The 19,271-nt window shown below is 37.3% G+C and overlaps 2 long non-coding RNA genes across 6 annotated transcripts; one reads left to right on the forward strand and one right to left on the reverse strand.

Moving 5' to 3' along the window:
* The first annotated feature begins 745 nt into the window (after window positions 1-745).
* On the forward strand, window positions 746-3,972 carry LOC146364245 (uncharacterized). Of its 2 annotated transcripts, XR_014798841.1 has the most exons (4): window positions 746-1,113; window positions 1,841-1,998; window positions 2,424-2,481; window positions 3,431-3,972. It is a non-coding gene; the product is annotated as an uncharacterized LOC146364245 (long non-coding RNA). The 2 variants fall into 2 exon arrangements; XR_014798842.1 differs by lacking the exon at window positions 746-1,113 and having other exon boundaries at window positions 1,622-1,998.
* A 2,644-nt stretch (window positions 3,973-6,616) lies between these two features.
* LOC146364246 (uncharacterized) lies at window positions 6,617-9,604 on the reverse strand. 4 transcript variants are annotated; one of them, XR_014799093.1, is made up of 5 exons: window positions 8,664-9,604; window positions 8,285-8,509; window positions 7,638-7,794; window positions 7,050-7,385; window positions 6,617-6,907 (listed from the first exon to the last, which is right to left on the reverse strand). It is a non-coding gene; the product is annotated as an uncharacterized LOC146364246 (long non-coding RNA). The 4 variants fall into 4 exon arrangements; XR_014799092.1 differs by having other exon boundaries at window positions 7,050-7,171; window positions 7,277-7,385; window positions 8,285-9,604; XR_014799091.1 differs by having other exon boundaries at window positions 7,638-7,789; window positions 8,285-9,604.
* Between the last annotated feature and the right edge of the window lie 9,667 nt (window positions 9,605-19,271).

Consider the following 19,271-nt stretch of genomic DNA (forward strand, 5'->3'; position numbering starts at 1 on the left):
ACAGCATTTATAGAATGACTATTAAAAGTCAGCGAGTGTCAGTAATGTTAATGTGGTTATGTTAGTAATAGACCGAGTGCTAATATAACAGCTTTAAGATGCATTTGTAGATATTATTACGTGTTTTACCGTCTTTATGGTGCTAGCTTAAAGTTACGGTGTAAACGTTAGTTTATATTGTAGTAAAGCTGTTACTGTTTAAACGATGTTAGCACAGAAATATTCGCAGCCACAGATTGACAGCAAATATCTCGATTAGCTTCAGTGCATTCATAATAAATATGTGCAAGTTTCAGTGCTTCGTTTAAACTGTATGATACTTATACTGATCCAGGGTCAGTGTAAAATACAATCCTAGCTGTGTGAACAAAGCCTGGCTCCTTTAATCCTGCATGACAAACCTCAGAATGCAGGTTATTATTACTCTTTCCTGCTGGCGCACCTGTCACACCTGAGAGTCAGCTAGAAACTTACAGTGACGTGGACATCATGCAAAGACTGCCAGACTCTGTAATACTGCAAATGATCAGTGACTCATGTTAACACTAAACTTTAAACAGTACCTCTGTGTCTCTCTGTGTGTGCTGAACATCTAGGATTGAGTCAGGCTGCATTGACTGTGGGACTTTAATGTGTTAAAAGCAGGTTGAAGACGGCTCAGAAACATTTGAAGATTAAAATTTAGCATTATGGCTGCTGGTGGTTTGTAAAGCCTCTACTCAGCTTTATTTTTGTTACTAATTTATGTTTGTTGTTGTTTAACACAGATTTCAGAAGAGCAAATATGCTTAATAGTTTAACTAGATTTCATTTGTCAGTGTGGGTCTGCTGAGTCACCTGAAGAACTCATTTCATTCATTCTCCACATGATGTTCATTTACAGAAATGTTTCACAGGAACTGATTTCTCCCAAAGGGTGAACTAGTGTGTTTCCATAGATTACCTCTGTATGAATGTACTTCTTAAATGAAGGCAAGTGTTTGTCCTTTTTTGTTCCTCAGGTACAGTACGTGATATCAAGGGCAGGCGGTCAACACTGGGGGTAGACAAGAAGCAGACGTACTTCCAAGAGGGAGCTGCAGTGAGGACACAGCCAGGTCACTGAGGTCAGAGGTCAGAATCTGAAACAGCTCAGGTTTGGATTTTAGGTGTTATAAAAAAATCAAAATGTATTTATAAAGAAACCTTTAAATAATAGTCATAATTATGATTATTATAAGAAATATCAAACATTTAAGTGGATTTTCTGTTACACATATTGTGTTAGCCCTGCAATAAACTGGCAGCCTGTCTTTGTCCTGTATCAGCTGGGATAGGCTTCATCCTCCCGCAACCCTGAATTGGATACATTGTATTCCAATTATGTAATCTGATCATTTACAAACTCAAGGTATCTAATCAAAATGTAAGTAATAATTATAAAATGGGAAAGCAGAAATAAGCGTGACATGAATGTAAATGTGTGAGCTGACATAGAGGACAGCTAAATGTAGTCTGAAAAACCTTTGTTGTCAAGTTTGCAGGTATATCAGCACGAGACATTCTTACATAGAAGAGACTGTTAAAGTCTCTAACTCAGTGAAGCATTATTGGTCCTGTCTGTTTGGATAAATATAGTAAGTTGATGTATGTCCATTTATTGACACATTTTCTTAAGTGCTTATCCAGTTCAGGATCACAGTGGAGCTGCAGCTGGATATGTTCACTAAATAAACCTTACAAAAGTTAACAATAAACCTGCATCCATGTACGTTGTTGTCCACAGGATGAGAAAATCAAACTGGAAGACTGTGGAACATGTTAATAAATGTTTGTGTGTTTATGCCTGTGTCTTTCACAGGAGGCGCTGGAAGGTTTCCCTAATAGTTCCTGGTGAATCAAAGCAGAACCATAAAGGTTGCTGGATTGCATGATGGCCTTACCCCTGAGCAGTCATCCTGTTAAAGGAGGAACCACTTAGAAGCTGTTTTCAAAGTAGCTGAGCAGATTTCATCTCAAGTAAGCAATTAACTGTTTGTTTGTTTGTTCTGCCACTTAAAGAGCATTTAAGGACATCTTTTGAGTGTCCAGTTGAATTAATTCTACTGGCTCTCATGGTCATTTGTTATTATAGACATATTTTTCATGTTCATCCAGCTATTTAGTAAATTCTATCTATTTAGTAATATCCGTCAGCTATAAAATGTAATATAAATATAAAAATATGTAAATATCTCCTGTCCTTTATGTTTTAATGATGGAAGTCTGTTATCGTGTTACATTAGCATTCCTCACATATCAGTGAGATGCTGTACAGTACAATCCTACTGACACAGCAGAGGGATAACGACGGCTATTCAACATCGTTACACGACACATTCGAGCTGCATGACGCAGACAAAGTGACTAAATCATCTTTTTGTGGTTTATTGTCTTCAAACCAGCAGACAAAGCCGATTGCAGAAGATGTCAGAGAAGAACTTCAGGCCGTGTACTGAAAAGGTATTTTTTTCTTGCTATCAAAAGACATTTGGAGTGGCAGCTTCTACAACTGGTTGTGCTAAAGTAAAGCTTGCAGTCTAAGAAATCACAGTGTTGATATTCAGCACAAAGAGAAAAGCTCACTTGTTTGAATTTATTTACAATCATAGCTTTATAAATTCTGACTGTAAACAGCTTTTACAGCTTTGATATTGTTTGACACTCGATATCAGGTGATAGGGTTTAATTTAAAGGTTTCTGTGTCCCAATGAGCCATTTACACTGATCAGTGTCAGTTTAACTGTAACACATTCATTATTTAGATTCAACAAAGAAATAACTGAATGTAAAAAATGGCAGCCCTCAGGCCAGGTTTAGAGAGATATATGCATGCATTATGAAATTTATGTATCCCAGATAATTGTTATTCATCTAGTCATGGCAGACCTACCTCTTCCTCCCAAGTTAACTGCAACCCAAAAGAACTAGTGGGGCTATTTACACACTCACAACCAGTGTGGGGTAAAAAGAGCCACCAAAAAGCTGTCAGCAACAGATGTGCTAGAAGAGTTAGAAACTCTACTTATGGAGAAACTTTCTAAGTCTAACAGGGGACAGGTACTCCTGCCCAAATAACATGATATAACCCCACGTACAGCCCAGCCATAAAATGAACCAAGTCATTTAGTTAAAGACAGCATGGGACCAAATGCATGTAACCAGCCTGCATCAACCTGACATTTCTTCCTCCTGAATTAAATGAATGAATGGATGAAAGTTAAATGACTACAAACCTAAAGCCACTAGTTCCCACACTGGAGCTCCCTGACACTGTGTGTTAACCGTATTTAGCTTGTATCAACAGTTGTAACAGGCTAAGCCACCTGAGACACTGCATTGAATGATTGTTCCTGTCTTAATGATTTCAGCTGACTGGTTTCAGCTCAGATGTTCTGCTTTTTCCTTTCAGTAGATCAAAGCAGCTCGTGCTCCTTCTGCTTCCATTTTAGAAGAAGAAGAAGAAGGCGAAGGCTTCAGCGAAGTGGCGTTCATGGTCTCAGTGAACAGTCACGGTCACACACTGCATGTGGTTTTAAAAGCAACATGTCTGTTCACCACAACAATGGAGATGTGTAATATTAGTGCAGCTACGGTTTGTTTTTGAACATCAGTTCTGTTTTCTACTTTGATCACTTAGACCAAAAAAGTGTTGTTTTCAGATTCTTTCTTTTACATCTATAAACCACCTGTTCATTTTTTTTTATTACAATTAGTTTCACATAAATGTTAGTTTTTCCTTTATGATCTTTTAATGCTTACACTACACTGTACATGTCTACATTAGAGACATTTCTGTTACCTGTTTCTGTTGACTCAGAGTTGTGAAATGTTCTTTTATTTGATACACAATATGAAGTTCATAATTTTCTTACAAATAAAACTCTAATGACAAACATGAACAGCTGTGCTTATTTCTGAGACATAAGTTTTTGAATGTGTTGATATTTAGACAGTGTGCATCTGTATGCTGAAACTGTAATGGTGAACCTGAGGTGATGGTCAACAGAAGGCAAATATATATCAATATAAAACAATATTGAAGTAATGTCTTTACCCCCTGCAGCGTGTGGACGCTGTGCACGCAATCACCTTATTCACTGTAGTAAACATGCACCGCTAGCTCACGTGACTGACTGTCTCCATGGTTACATCGTATATTATTAGCTATGTAAACAGCTTCCAAAGATACCGCCATAGCTCTCTGCAGCTGTAACACTTAAACACTTTGCAAACCATTTCATGTTTTTGATAGTTATGAAGACAGAATATGTTTTTAAGGTCATGCTAGGCGGTTGCTATGGTGGTTGCTGTGGACTTGGGTGGACCGCGTCCGATTCCTGTTATTAGCTGTCCGCCGTAGGAAGGCTGCGTTCCATTTACAAGTAGTGACAGTCTGCCGCAACTCGAACTCAAACCCCGCTTTGTTCTTTAATTATAGGCCTTTTATAGCCGTTCATGACACGCACACACACACATAAAGCACTTTGCCTCACCATGAGAATGCAACTTTACCTAACCTAACCTTTAAAGTATCTGATATAGGATAGATAGAAAAATGAAGCAACCAGAGATTTAATGATGAATACTCTGGGTTCTGTAGTTCACGTTTTACAGTCCTGAATGACTCTTTGCATATAATTTATTGAAGAGGAGTTTAGAATGCACTTTACATTTAGACTGTTGCTGTTTAATTTTTTACATTGTTGCCGTGTTATGTCATGAATAAGGTTCACCTGCTGGGGGTTTGATGGATCAGCTGGACAATACAGTCAAAGACAGACTTCATTCATCATATGCAAGAATCCTAGTTGGATTTTTGTTGTCACTCATGTTTTTGAACCAAATATTGAAAACAATTCTGACAGACTGGATACCTGGTCAGGGTGTACATTACCTTGTACTCAAGCATCCCAGGACAGAGCCCTGCCCCACCATGAGCCTGGGTGGATACGTGGTTATAATATAAAAGGACCAATACTGAATATGAATATTTCATGAAAATTGAATTATAATACAAATTAGTAATAAGGCTTTCTCTGCGCCCTTATCTACCCCATACTCAAAGAGCTGCGGGCAGAGAGGGTGACAGGAGAGGATGGCACTGAAGAGAAGATGCTCGGTTTCTGGAGTCTCCTGGTCCTGTCAGTATTAGTAGGATGCATCTGCTGTGTCTTCTCGTGGATGCTCACCTACCTTGACTCGTTCCAGCCTGGTATGGATTTCCCAACACTGCGGACAGTGGCCCACGTCAGAGACGTTTAATATTGATTACATATGTCTGAATTGCTAACCCTAACCCTAGCTCAACAGACCACAATGCCCTGGACTGTCAGTATTATTACATGCTGTGAACATAAGTAGCTTTGATCACAGTTTATGTTGTAAAAGAGAAGGAATATTGGAAAAAAAGATCAACATTGTGATATTATTTCTTCCAAACTGACCAGAAACATGCTTGTCAGACTCTCACAGCAAAGGATCAGACTCACTGTGCATGACAGCTCAGGCCAATGATGTCTGTTAGATTGTCAGTTGTTTAGTGTGCTTCTGTACAGTTAGGGTCACCATCTCTATTTCAGAATAATTAATATGCGGAAAACACTAAAAGTTGATTGTCTTCCAGTATTCTAGCATAATTAAAAAACTTTGACTTTGTAAGTACATATTATTAGTCCTAATGCCAGTATGATTCTTCATAACTCCTGCTTTGAAATACTGAACTTTATTTGACTTTATTTGAAAATTTACCTGATGAAAGATAATTTACAGTGGCAGTCTGTCAGGATAATTCTGACTATAAGATCACTGTATTAATCTGAATCCTTCTGAAATGTGCTGTGGATGAATGCTGATGCAACTCACTGTGTGAAAACTGTTAATAAAATGAATCTGTGACACATGCAACACATTCACAGAGGAAGAGGACACAAAGGGAGGACACGCAGAGGCTGTGTTGAAGTCAGAAATCCAAATCTTTAGTCAAAAACAGGCGGCGGTAACAAACAGGAAGACAAGCAGTCCATCAAACAGTCTACAGGGTCAAACATACAGAGAATTCAAACAGCCGTAAAAAATAACTGGCCTGGCCTGCATTTGTATAGCGCTTTTCTAGTCCATAGGACCCCAAAGCGCTTTACACTACATTCAGTCATTCACCCAGTCACACACACATTCACACACTGGCGATAGCAAGCTACATTGTAGCCACAGCTGCCCTGGGGCGCACTGACAGAGGCGAGGCTGCCGGACACAGGCGCCACCGGGCCCTCTGACCACCACCAGTAGGCAAACATGGGGTTAGTATCTTGCCCAAGGATATTTGGCATGCATCCAGGAGGCAGCCTGGGATCAAACCACCGACCTTCTGATTAGTGGCTGACCTGCTCTGCCACCTGAGCTACAGCCAACTGGACACTGAAAAACTTAAAGCAATGTGTGACGCAATAAAAGGAAGCAGCGCAGTATATTCACTGAATTATCATCAATTACGAAAGAGAAAAACGACGATTTCTAAGGATTATTTTCTTAAATGCAGTTAGAGTGTGGCTGGTAAAGATGGAAACATACAGAATGTAAACTGTGGGAGTTTGGTGAACTTTGTTAGTAACAAATGAGGTAAAAAAACAACAACCCCAAAACAGACAAAACACAGAAAGAGGCTCTCAGTATTCATTAATAATTAGAAAGAAAAATTGTGGTCGTGGATTTTTACAGTCTTAGTTCCGCTCGCTGTCATCATTATAATCATCATGATCAATGGCGAGGTCCTTAGGTGGGTGGGGCTGTCTCTGGTGATGTCACCATGAAGGAACAGCATCTGGCACGTGTTGCTGAAACATCCCAGTACACTGGTGTAGTTTCCTCTCCAGCTGTTGGACATTTGACACTTGAACATTAAGGGGAAGAAGAAGAAACAGTGTTAGGTCAGGTGACCACATGGTTTCTAAAGTAACTGACAGGAAGTAACCAGGCCGTTAGAAATGGATGGCATGTGTTTAGAGTTACTGGAGTTGGGTAACTCTACTTACCAAAAGCAGAAGCACACAGATGACAGATCAGATGCTGAATGTTGCAGGAACATGCTCATGTGTGGTGGTCATTCAGTGCTGCTCCGGCAGGTTAGACAGTCCAAGACTGATATCCTGCCCATCTGAGAGTTTGAAAACACACATGCAAAGATTTATTTTGTATTACAGTCAAAGTTGGATGTTCATTTTTGTCCTTTAAAAATGTTTGTGTATTTGAAAGCACTAACATTTAAGGATGACTTGGATTGTCTCCTTTAAAGGGGAGACAAGTGTATCCACTGATCTACGTCACTTAAACTGGATGATGACTCCTCTCCCCCTCACTCAGAAACACTCCTAATATAACCAAGCAAATAAATAATATTGAAGATTTACTTACATCATTACAAAAACATCAAAAACATCTCCCTTTGATTCTATTTCTCCATTCCTGCTGAACATCAGGCAACAAATATCTCAATAAATCACAGTAAAATGTAAAGCACATATTTTCTCTGCTTTGTCTAACCTCTGCAGAGCCTCTGTCAAGAAAAACATATCTGTAAGCATAAAACAAATATACATTTCATAACACGTCACTGGACAAACCTCGGTCAGTTGATTTCCTCTGTGCAGTGCAGACGAACATCAGTCAGCAAGTCAAGGTGGTGAGATGGACTGGTGTCCTTTGTGACTCTGCTGGTTCTTCTGAGGAAACACCACCGTCTCTCCACACCGTCACCATCTGTGAGCACAAACTGCTGCTCTGCCAGCATGTAGGAAATCAGATATCACACACACAGGGGTGAAGAAACATTAGAGCTCAACTTTGGATACTTTAGATCTAAACAGATCAAAGTAGCTCTTAGTTTCAACAATCAGTGAGCAGACAAACAATGATACCATACTGATTCTGTATGAATACAATATGGTATTTTCAATACAGGTGTCAAATTAATTTATTAAAACTAATACAGATATATGTATATATATTTTTTGATAAATTAGTTTGCTAAATTATAAGAATATATTTTTATTTTTTTTTCATTTAACAATTGCAACTGAAAGAAATTAAATATTGAACAAAAATATATTGTCACATTCTGAGCATGCTCAGCACGCTGACAGACTTGAAGTTGCTACAGATTTTAAGAAGTGATAATTATAGGGAAAAAACTTCTCTTTTTCATCCGTTTAATCAAACATTTGATGCCTCAGCTGTCTCAGTCCTATAGCGTTCTGCAACTACAACTAACCTGAAGCTTGGATTTGGCTGCAGGTGCCCCTGTACATCCTTCTCAGCAGCACACATGTGGGTACCATTTAATCCCACTTCTTCCTGAGCTTTGCTTCATCACAAGACCAAAGGTGGCATCCCGTGTCACAGTCTTATCATCATCCAGAAGAAACATTTGAAGAAACATCATGGAGAAGAAACATTTACACGCCTCCTGGTTTTGTTTTCTGATCCTGCAAAAAGACTGAGGACAACGAAGCCCAGAGAACACGAGATACACAACATCCAACATTCAGACTCAACAGCCTCCATAAATGAAGAGCACCAGGTTGGTTCAGTTATAGTAGATATAAGCATACTTCACATTACTGGGTATGAATAATAATGAGGGGGCAAACTTTGAAGATGCAGAGCATGATGTCCCATCATCAGACTGCAAACAAACATCCACCAGGCTTCTTTGTTGCCAAAATTGATGATTCTCCTATCAGGGATCAGTAGCGTGTATTAACCTGTGGTATAAGCAGCAGTCACTGAAATATTACTGTTTCAGATAAGAAATCTAGGACATAAAAGCCAGGGTGGGAGGGATCTCTGCAAACTGACTTACCTCTGCAAGTGTGAAGCTCAACAAAAATCTGACTCTCCAGTCACAGACAAACAAAAAACTCCAGCTGGGAGATAGAAAACGCTGTCTGGGTCTTGCTGGATGTTGCTGGTCAGAGTCCACACATTAGCAGAGTGCTTCTTGGTCCCACTGACCCATGTGGACAGCGACTGTGGAGAACTGTTCTGGAAAACAGAGAAGAGAATTAAAATAACAAAAAGCCAAACAGGATTTCCACAAAGACTCTCTTGGAATCAGCAATCAAAAAATCACTGGTTCATATTTCAATTAAATATGAACAGGTTCCTTAAATGTACGCAGTTCAGATCTGATTTAATTTAATTTCCTTCACACAGCACATTTGTCCAGGCTGACAGGTAAACATAGAATTAATCTCAGGTAACATGACTCATAGTAGAGATTCAGTAAGAAAGATTGCTAGCTCTAATATTATTACCACACAATCCAAGGACACACCAACAGCTCAGATTTGTAGAACTATTTAAACAAATGTCTTCTGAATATTCAATTCAGGTTCACAGTGGGAGGGTGGGGGGTGTCGTGGAATTTTTTAAATAAAGTCTGCAACACAGAAAGAGCTGTGATCAAGCTATTTATTACTGCGCCAACACACATCAAACATCACAGTTCAGTCATGTCAGCGCTGCCACAGAAGTTGTGCTCCTACTCCTTTATGCATTCCAAGGAAGAGGGAGGAAGTTACAAACTGATCCTACCACACTTCACATGTCTCGCTATGAAACCTAACGGATCAATGGTTATGCTGTTTTGTGCCCTTGGCCTTATCAGCACCTGTAAAGGGAGTTGTTTTCTCAAACTGCTGATGCTGAAGTAAGTTCATCTAGTTTTAGAAACTTTCACTGAACAGTCTATAACAGTGTCACAACTAAGCATATGCATAAGCACTTAAATACTTTAAATGAGAATAACAGAAAATTTCTTTTACAGAGGCTAGAGCCTGTCCCAGTAGTCATAGGTAGAGCACACCTGGACAGGTCACCAGTCTGTCAGAGGACAAACACAGAGACAGACATCAGAGTAACAAATCTATTTAAAATTAATGTAAGTTTGCTGCAGCTGTATGTATGAACATGTGTTTCTGTGCTCACAGTCCACCTCTCAGGAACCTGCAGTTCATTTTTAGTCTACTTTAAACAGACCTCACAAAAGGCTGATGTGGCTGGATCAGTAGTCTGATTTAAGTACGATACCTTTGGCCAGGGATTAATCTGGTACATCGCTTCACTGCAGTCTTACATATTTTCCCCACACCTGAATTAAAAAAATACTGATATATACAAATAACAGCTTCAGCTGATGCAGCCTGACTCAATCCTAAATGTTCAGCACACACAGAGAGACACAGAGATACCGTTTAAAGTTTAGTGTTAACATGAGTCACTGATCATTTGCAGTATTACAGAGTCTGGCAGTCTTTGCATGATGTCCACGTCACTGTAAGTTTCTAGCTGACTCTCAGGTGTGACAGGTGTGCCAGCAGGAAAGAGTAATAATAACCTGCATTCTGAGGTTTGTCATGCAGGATTAAAGGAGCCAGGCTTTGTTCACACAGCTAGGATTGTATTTTACACTGACCCTGGATCAGTATAAGTATCATACAGTTTAAACGAAGCACTGAAACTTGCACATATTTATTATAGATGCACTGAAGCTAATCGAGATATTTGCTGTCAATCTGTGGCTGCGATTAAACACTTTACTGAAAACTTTATTAACTAGTAACTTCATCAGTCATGACAGAAGCGAATATTTCTGTGCTAACATCGTTTAAACAGTAACAGCTTTACTACAATATAAGCTAACGTTTACACTGTAACTTTAAGCTAGCACCATAAAGAAGGTAAAACACGTAATAATATCTACAAATGCATCTTAAAGCTGTTATATTAGCACTCGGTGTATTACTAACATAACCACATTAACATTACTGACACTCGCTGACTTTTAATAGTCATTCTATAAATACAATGTGATTTCGGAAATATATAAATATACGGACAACAGGCTCTTCCGCGGCAATCTCTTGTCGTCAATAAGCAACGTTAAGGGAGCTCTATAGTATTCAATGAGAGGACCCTGCACGTCAATAAGTGAAGCAGAGGGAGCCTGACCATGCGTCACACGTTTGACGAGTTGGGAGTGAGAACGTGTTGGTTGGTAAAATGTTTAGGATGAGATGGAGATATAACACTCATGCACCCTGAAAATGATGAAGGTCTAAATATGTATCAAAGGGACTCACTGAACATCAGTGGATTTCTATGGGGCAAACGTACTTAAAGCAGCCACTGTGACCATTGCTGCAGAGCAAAATGAAGAATACTGATGGGGACTATGAGGGTTTGTAGTTAAATTCCTGCTCTTACCGGATCAGTGAGTGTCTGTTTCAAGACTATTAACATACTTCTACATCACTATGGAACACCAGCATTTCTGCAGAGGACAGAACCACCTGCTTTAAACTACCATGATGCTCTGTGCTATGTTGTCATGGCAATATGAATTCAAATAAATACATAAGTCGAAAAATGCACATTTGAAGGAGGACAAGAAGACAGGCAACTGGAAGAGCTTTTGAAACAGGAAAACTTTTTTGGATTTCTCTTAATTTACCTGGAAATTTTGCTAATACAAGTCAAGGAGGAAACAAGGAGGCAGGTTGGATTATATTTGAGGACAGGACGCATGAAGGAGAAGCATGAGGAGAGAGAAAACAGCAGAGCGACGGTGAAAAGCTAATCATGGATCAAGTCGAAGAAGCAAGCATCAAAACTGTGAGTAAACATAACACACAAAAAGTTAAAAATGACTGTGCTGATTAAGGAAACATTACATTTGGTTAGTTTGGGGTCTCGAGCTTCAGGTTTGTGGGTTCAGTTGCTCTCAAAATTGAGGAAAGACAAAAAATGTTTCTTTTGAAAGGTTGTTGGAGGATTCTTACTGTAAGAAATATCTGGGTGTGCATCTGCTTTTATTTAAAAAAAAAAAAAAAAAGTTGAATTTTATTTAGTCACATTGAAAAGGGAAAATTGGAGGATCAGGACAATAACGTGGCCAAATTTACTGTTTCCTTAATCAGAACAATAATTTTGATCTGAACTAGAAATGTGTAAATGGGTTATTTTCTTTCTTCTCTACTGATCACTGTGTTACATGTTTAGTTACTTGTCAGTCTACATGATTAATGGTACTTTTAAAAAATGCAGTTTATTCATAATTTTGTAGAAAAAGGCTCTGCACCTGTGAAAAACAAATCCAAACCCCCAAAATCACTGTAGATCAGAGTAGCTAAGCTCTGGTTAACTGCAATTATATTACAGGAGATTAAAAATATTAAGATGATTGAAAGAAACAAAGATTGCTTTAAGGTCTGAAGATTTGACTTTCTTATTGAAAGAGACGAAAACTAATCCATGTGTGACACTGAGGAAATAACTGAACGCTAAAAAGATGTGGAGGTCCAAATGTTTTATAAAAATGGGCAAACTTGATTTAATGACATTAGAAAGAAAAAATGGGATGTTTAAAAAGGTAATAAATAAAAACGATTTTTATATTACTTGAAAAAATGATGTTGGTTAGTTCAGCTGTATTTGGAAAAGCTACTGGGTCACTAGTAAGATGAGATTTAATGTGATAAACTGAGGATAGGTAATATAATCTGCACACTCGCTATTATTGTTGTAATCCACACACCACCATTATTGTTGCATCCATACACCAGCTAATGTTTTATCAAACATTAATCATAATTGGTGATCAATGCAAGTTTTAAGCAATTATATTTATTTGGATTCAAAACCAATTTACAAAATATAAAAAAGAATCTTGTTTTTTTTAAGATAAAAAGACGTTTCTAACTGACTTCAGTTAGCTGAGCTGTAGAGGAGATTGATGAGCACGCAATAAAGTGAACTTGTTAGGGAGAGTTTGCAATCAACTCAAATTTTGATGATAGACACAGATAAAAATGAGCGTTTTTTTAGACACTGATGTGTGGACCGATCACATGGTTATAAACCAGGTGAAAATTGACTTCAAACTTTTGAGCTGTGGTGTAGATTGATTACAATGATAGCGTATAGTTATCTATTACAGAAGAATATATAGAAGTATGAGGACAGACAGACACTGTTAAAAGGTTATGAGCTGTCTTGATGCAGAGAAAGTGGAGTTTGTCATCCTGGAGCTGTTGCCAAGATTGAACGATGCTCTGGCTCTGTGGTCAAGTTCAGACATAGGCTTTAAGCAACCATGAGCCACTGATAAGCGTGATAGATTAATAAGCATGTATAAAGTGGACTTGTTAAACAGCTCTGATAGGAGAAAGTCAATGAGCACGCAATAAAGTGGACTTGTTAGGGACAGTTTACCATCAGCCTTGATAAAGTTTAACTTCATTTGTATTGAAAGACAGACTTTAAAGAAGATTCTTATTTGAAACTGGTGATAAAATCCAGGTCAGATACAGTTACATACAAGCATACAGTACACACTACTGCTCAAAGGTCAGAGGTCAGTTAGAAAAGACCCTGATTTTAATAGAAAATTGGCTTTAATGCAACATCACATGAAGTTTATCAGTAATGTTTCACAGCTTTAATCAAATCCTTCATCATCCATAAGTTGTGATGGAAAAATGTCTGCAAGCGTGCAGGAGCCCATTTTTAGAGACAATCATTCCTGTGTTATAATGCTCATTGAAGTTTATCAGGTCAGACGACCAACAGATGATAAGAAATATAATCTTACTAATTATTAGAGTTGAAAAGTACTTTGCTAAGCAAAATTCAATGAGGTTAGGCTGGAGATTGAGATGTTAACATAAAAGGGTCAGTTGGTGATGCATGAAAAAAAAGAATTTCTTCTAAAAATCTATTGGAGAATTCTGATTGTAAGAAATGAAAAATATTAAAACAGTGAAACTGTTAAAAAAAAGTGAAGGTTTTGTGCAGCTGGGTGTTGCAGCCCCTTTAGAGGAAAATGGAAACTTGGTTTCATGAGGTTAAAAACAAACACTGGGATGATCCAGACACATTTATTGTTTCTTTAATCACCACAATAGTTTCAGTTTGTGCTAAAATCTCTTAAAAAGCTGTTTTGAGTGATAAGTTTGGCTTTAATGTGTTAAGCTTGCATTAGATAAGACAATGTACCACTGAACACAGGAGGGATTATTGCTGAAAATGGGTCTCTGAACACCTCTGTAGATATTCTATTAAAAATCATTCATGATTTGTGATCAGTGTTAATATTAAGCATTTATATGATTATTTTGATAAATTGCTGTGATTCAGTCTGAAACCAAATTTGAGTCTATTCTGAAAACAAGACATTTCTAATTCACCTCAGACTTTTGAGCTGTAGTCTACATTGTAATGATAGTGTATGGTTATTGATTAGAGCAGATGATATGAGACTATCAGGAGAGACTGTTAAAAAGTTATGAGCTGTCTTGATGCAGAGAAAGTGGAGTTTGTCATCCTGGAGCTGTTGCCAAGATTGAACGATGCTCTGGCTCTGTGGTCAAGTTCAGACATAGGCTTTAAGCAACCATGAGCCACTGATAAGCGTGATAGATTAATAAGCATGTATAAAGTGGACTTGTTAAACAGCTCTGATAGGAGAAAGTCAATGAGCACGCAATAAAGTGGACTTGTTAGGGACAGTTTACCATCAGCCTTGATAAAGTTTAACTTCATTTGTATTGAAAGACAGACTTTAAAGAAGATTCTTATTTGAAACTGGTGATAAAATCCAGGTCAGATACAGTTACATACAAGCATACAGTACACACTACTGCTCAAAGGTCAGAGGTCAGTTAGAAAAGACCCTGATTTTAATAGAAAATTGGCTTTAATGCAACATCACATGAAGTTTATCAGTAATGTTTCACAGCTTTAATCAAATCCTTCATCATCCATAAGTTGTGATGGAAAAATGTCTGCAAGCGTGCAGGAGCCCATTTTTAGAGACAATCATTCCTGTGTTATAATGCTCATTGAAGTTTATCAGGTCAGACGACCAACAGATGATAAGAAATATAATCTTACTAATTATTAGTTGAAAAGTACTTTGCTAAGCAAAATTCAATGAGGTTAGGCTGGAGATTGAGACGTTAACATAAAAGGGTCAGTTGGTGATGCATGAAAAAAAAAAATTTCTTCTGAAAATCTATTGGAGAATTCTGATTGTAAGAAATGAAAAATATTCAAATAGTTAAACTGTTAAAAAAAAGTGAAGGTTTTGTGCAGCTGGGTGTTGCAGCCCCTTTAGAGGAAAATGGAAACTTGGTTTCATGAGGTTAAAAACAAACACTGGGATGATCCAGACACATTTATTGTTTCTTTAATCACCACAATAGTTTCAGTTTGTGCTAAAATCTCTTAAAAAGCTGTTTTGAGTGATAAGTTTGGCTTTAATGTGTTAAGCTTGCATTAGATAAGACAATGTACCACTGAACACAGGAGGGATTATTGCTGAAAATGGGTCTCTGAACACCTCTGTAGATATTCTATTAAAAATCATTCATGATTTGTGATCAGTGTTAATATTAAGCATTTATATGATTATTTTGATAAATTGCTGTGATTCAATCTGAAACCAAATTTGAATCTATTCTGAAAACAAGACATTTCTAATTCACCTCAGACTTTTGAGCTGTAGTCTACATTGTAATGATAGTGTATGGTTAATTTATTAGAGCAGATGATATGAGACTATCAGGAGAGACTGTTAAAAAGTTATGAGCTGTCTTGATGCAGAGAAAGTGGAGTTTGTCATCCTGGAGCTGTTGCCAAGATTGAACGATGCTCTGGCTCTGTGGTCAAGTTCAGACATAGGCTTTAAGCAACCATGAGCCACTGATAAGCGTGATAGATTAATAAGCATGTATAAAGTGGACTTGTTAAACAGCTCTGATAGGAGAAAGTCAATGAGCACGCAATAAAGTGGACTTGTTAGGGACAGTTTACCATCAGCCTTGATAAAGTTTAACTTCATTTGTATTGAAAGACAGACTTTAAAGAAGATTCTTATTTGAAACTGGTGATAAAATCCAGGTCAGATACAGTTACATACAAGCATACAGTACACACTACTGCTCAAAGGTCAGAGGTCAGTTAGAAAAGACCCTGATTTTAATAGAAAATTGGCTTTAATGCAACATCACATGAAGTTTATCAGTAATGTTTCACAGCTTTAATCAAATCCTTCATCATCCATAAGTTGTGATGGAAAAATGTCTGCAAGCGTGCAGGAGCCCATTTTTAGAGACAATCATTCCTGTGTTATAATGCTCATTGAAGTTTATCAGGTCAGACGACCAACAGATGATAAGAAATATAATCTTACTAATTATTAGAGTTGAAAAGTACTTTGCTAAGCAAAATTCAATGAGGTTAGGCTGGAGATTGAGACGTTAACATAAAAGGGTCAGTTGGTGATGCATGAAAAAAAAGAATTTCTTCTAAAAATCTATTGGAGAATTCTGATTGTAAGAAATGAAAAATATTAAAACAGTGAAACTGTTAAAAAAAAGTGAAGGTTTTGTGCAGCTGGGTGTTGCAGCCCCTTTAGAGGAAAATGGAAACTTGGTTTCATGAGGTTAAAAACAAACACTGGGATGATCCAGACACATTTATTGTTTCTTTAATCACCACAATAGTTTCAGTTTGTGCTAAAATCTCTTAAAAAGCTGTTTTGAGTGATAAGTTTGGCTTTAATGTGTTAAGCTTGCATTAGATAAGACAATGTACCACTGAACACAGGAGGGATTATTGCTGAAAATGGGTCTCTGAACACCTCTGTAGATATTCTATTAAAAATCATTCATGATTTGTGATCAGTGTTAATATTAAGCATTTATATGATTATTTTTGATAAATTGCTGTGATTCAATCTGAAACCAAATTTGAGTCTATTCTGAAAACAAGACATTTCTAATTCACCTCAGACTTTTGAGCTGTAGTCTACATTGTAATGATAGTGTATGGTTATTGATTAGAGCAGATGATATGAGACTATCAGGAGAGACTGTTAAAAAGTTATGAGCTGTCTTGATGCAGAGAAAGTGGAGTTTGTCATCCTGGAGCTGTTGCCAAGATTGAACGATGCTCTGGCTCTGTGGTCAAGTTCAGACATAGGCTTTAAGCAACCATGAGCCACTGATAAGCGTGATAGATTAATAAGCATGTATAAAGTGGACTTGTTAAACAGCTCTGATAGGAGAAAGTCAATGAGCACGCAATAAAGTGGACTTGTTAGGGACAGTTTACCATCAGCCTTGATAAAGTTTAACTTCATTTGTATTGAAAGACAGACTTTAAAGAAGATTCTTATTTGAAACTGGTGATAAAATCCAGGTCAGATACAGTTACATACAAGCATACAGTACACACTACTGCTCAAAGGTCAGAGGTCAGTTAGAAAAGACCCTGATTTTAATAGAAAATTGGCTTTAATGCAACATCACATGAAGTTTATCAGTAATGTTTCACAGCTTTAATCAAATCCTTCATCATCCATAAGTTGTGATGGAAAAATGTCTGCAAGCGTGCAGGAGCCCATTTTTAGAGACAATCATTCCTGTGTTATAATGCTCATTGAAGTTTATCAGGTCAGACGACCAACAGATGATAAGAAATATAATCTTACTAATTATTAGAGTTGAAAAGTACTTTGCTAAGCAAAATTCAATGAGGTTAGGCTGGAGATTGAGACGTTAACATAAAAGGGTCAGTTGGTGATGCATGAAAAAAAAGAATTTCTTCTAAAAATCTATTGGAGAATTCTGATTGTAAGAAATGAAAAATATTAAAACAGTGAAACTGTTAAAAAAAAGTGAAGGTTTTGTGCAGCTGGGTGTTGCAGCCCCTTTAGAGGAAAATGGAAACTTGGTTTCGTGAGGTTAAAAACAAACACTGGGATGATCCAGACACATTTATTGTTTCTTTAATCACCACAATAGTTTCAGTTTGTGCTAAAATCTCTTAAAAAGCTGTTTTGAGTGATAAGTTTGGCTTTAATGTGTTAAGCTTGCATTAGATAAGACAATGTACCACTGAACACAGGAGGGATTATTGCTGAAAATGGGTCTCTGAACACCTCTGTAGATATTCTATTAAAAATCATTCATGATTTGTGATCAGTGTTAATATTAAGCATTTATATGATTATTTTTGATAAATTGCTGTGATTCAATCTGAAACCAAATTTGAGTCTATTCTGAAAACAAGACATTTCTAATTCACCTCAGACTTTTGAGCTGTAGTCTACATTGTAATGATAGTGTATGGTTATTGATTAGAGCAGATGATATGAGGCTATCAGGAGAGACTGTTAAAAAGTTATGAGCTGTCTTGATGCAGAGAAAGTGGAGTTTGTCATCCTGGAGCTGTTGCCAAGATTGAACGATGCTCTGGCTCTGTGGTCAAGTTCAGACATAGGCTTTAAGCAACCATGAGCCACTGATAAGCGTGATAGATTAATAAGCATGTATAAAGTGGACTTGTTAAACAGCTCTGATAGGAGAAAGTCAATGAGCACGCAATAAAGTGGACTTGTTAGGGACAGTTTACCATCAGCCTTGATAAAGTTTAACTTCATTTGTATTGAAAGACAGACTTTAAAGAAGATTCTTATTTGAAACTGGTGATAAAATCCAGGTCAGATACAGTTACATACAAGCATACAGTACACACTACTGCTCAAAGGTCAGAGGTCAGTTAGAAAAGACCCTGATTTTAATAGAAAATTGGCTTTAATGTAACATCACATGAAGTTTATCAGTAATGTTTCACAGCTTTAATCAAATCCTTCATCATCCATAAGTTGTGATGGAAAAATGTCTGCAAGCGTGCAGGAGCCCATTTTTAGAGACAATCATTCCTGTGTTATAATGCTCATTGAAGTTTATCAGGTCAGACGACCAACAGATGATAAGAAATATAATCTTACTAATTATTAGAGTTGAAAAGTACTTTGCTAAGCAAAATTCAATGAGGTTAGGCTGGAGATTGAGACGTTAACATAAAAGGGTCAGTTGGTGATGCATGAAAAAAAAAAATTTCTTCTGAAAATCTATTGGAGAATTCTGATTGTAAGAAATGAAAAATATTCAAATAGTTAAACTGTTAAAAAAAAGTGAAGGTTTTGTGCAGCTGGGTGTTGCAGCCCCTTTAGAGGAAAATGGAAACTTGGTTTCATGAGGTTAAAAACAAACACTGGGATGATCCAGACACATTTATTGTTTCTTTAATCACCACAATAGTTTCAGTTTGTGCTAAAATCTCTTAAAAAGCTGTTTTGAGTGATAAGTTTGGCTTTAATGTGTTAAGCTTGCATTAGATAAGACAAT

This window comes from Perissodus microlepis, chromosome 20 (genome assembly GCF_051167445.1).
Source record: "Perissodus microlepis isolate ML-2025 ecotype Zambia chromosome 20, ASM5116744v1, whole genome shotgun sequence".
Classification (NCBI taxonomy): domain Eukaryota; kingdom Metazoa; phylum Chordata; class Actinopteri; order Cichliformes; family Cichlidae; genus Perissodus; species Perissodus microlepis.